The 1,768-nt window shown below is 51.2% G+C and overlaps 1 non-coding gene across 1 annotated transcript; it reads right to left on the reverse strand.

The window, feature by feature from the left end:
• Positions 1 to 1,407: 1,407 nt before the first annotated feature.
• trnaf-gaa lies at positions 1,408 to 1,480 on the reverse strand. Its single transcript has one exon. It is a non-coding gene; the product is annotated as a tRNA-Phe (tRNA).
• Positions 1,481 to 1,768: the final 288 nt, after the last annotated feature.

The raw sequence follows: 1,768 nt of genomic DNA on the forward strand, positions 1-1,768 counted from the left end.
TGCCTCTTCCCCAGCTGTCGTCCAAGTGCTGGGTAATTCGGCTGAACTTGCCTCCTTCTGCTGCGGGTACTTGCCAGATTGTGAGCCCAAGCCTGCTCTAGATCTAGGTCCCACCGAGGTGTGTGTCTCTGCGCTGGTGGAGGGTGCGGGTAAGCGCTGTGATGGGTCTTCCAGGCTACTTATTTCCAGCTCTTCAATGGAGGAGGTGTCCTCTTGGCTGGAGGCGAGGATGTGGATGGAGCTGAGCGACTGGCTGGCTGAGGGTGTCGGTCGCTTGGCAGAGCTCCCTGTGACCCAAAGTAGAGATAATTAGTGCATGGCAGCAGAGTCAAAAGCAGGGGAGAGAGCACTCACAGTTGCGTTGAGAGAGGGATGAAGTGGTGCAGGATCCACATATGGGTGTTTGCCGACGACCTCACTGTCACCGCTGGCACGATCCAAATCCTCATCAGTCAGCGCAATGGCACGCTCCTCAAAGTGAGTGAGGGGCCTAATGTGGGCCACTCCACCCCCTGTCTGATACCTCTCCCTGCTGCTGTGAGCCAGCTTCTCCTGCATGGAAACAGACAGAGTGTGAGCAGGACACATGGCACTGCGTGGAATGTTTGTGTGGTGAGCGGAGACATGGATGGGGTAAGGACGTGAGCTCCAGAGGCAATGAGCCTGATGGAGGTGTGAGGGTGTGTGTGTGAGAGTTAGTGGCGTAGTTCCTTGAGGTGTGAGATCCCTGTGGATGTGTGATGGGTTTGTGAGTGTGAGAGTTGAGAGTGATGAGAAGGATGACTTACCCAAGCAGAATGATTGAGATCATTCATCCTTTTGCTACACTGGGTGGCTGTCATCTTTTGCAGGGCATTGGCGCTGACCACCACTGCCACCACCTCCTATCCTGGATTGGTAACCTTCTTTTCTGGTTTTCGCCTAGAGTGGGGGTAGAGGACATTGTGGTGGGCCTCCACTGCGTCCAGTCACTGTCTCTAAATCTGGGGGCAGCATATTTCCTCCCTTTGGCAGCCATCAGTTCCCAGCAGCTTCCTATCACTTGAAGAGTGTTAACTCTGTACAGGGACGGCATTTAAATATGGTGCCCAGTTTACTGAAGGCCTGATGAGATGGCAGGACGGGCAAATCAGAGGATGTCCTGCCCGCCACTTGGCGTATTTCCCAGGAATGCATAATTAATGAAGCTGGAATGGGACAAACAGCGCGACGACCCACCAGACTGTCCTTTTTCCTGGCTGCTACCGTACTTAGTGCAGATCTGGGAAGATTCCACCCTTTATCTGAACTGGAGTGCTAGTCTAGATTGCCATGGTTAAGCCCTAGAGCAGGGTTTGAACTTATAACCTTCTAACGCTGAGGCGATTAGGCTACCAACTGAGCCATGTTAATGAGTTTTCAATTTGCTGCTGAAACCCGGGATTGAACCAGGGACCTTTACATCTTCAGTCTAACACTCTCCCAACTGAGCTATTTCGGCTGACCCAACTGAGCCATGGCTGGCGTTGCTTAGCAAGCAACAGATTAACTTGTGGAATGGACTTGCAGGAAGAGGGAGGCCAAGAATGCTGGATAAATTTAAGAAACAAGCCACATGATGCAACAATAATGGGGTTATTGACTAATCATATCAATCAATCTCTATTGTTTATTCTACAACAGACCGAGTCATGAGGTGACAAAAACCCTCCAAGTTGGAGGCTTTGGAAACCATTGGTCCATGGGTCAACGAGCAAATTCCACTCAATCGTGTGTGGGTTATTTCTAG

This window comes from Carcharodon carcharias, chromosome 14 (genome assembly GCF_017639515.1).
Source record: "Carcharodon carcharias isolate sCarCar2 chromosome 14, sCarCar2.pri, whole genome shotgun sequence".
Taxonomy (NCBI): domain Eukaryota; kingdom Metazoa; phylum Chordata; class Chondrichthyes; order Lamniformes; family Lamnidae; genus Carcharodon; species Carcharodon carcharias.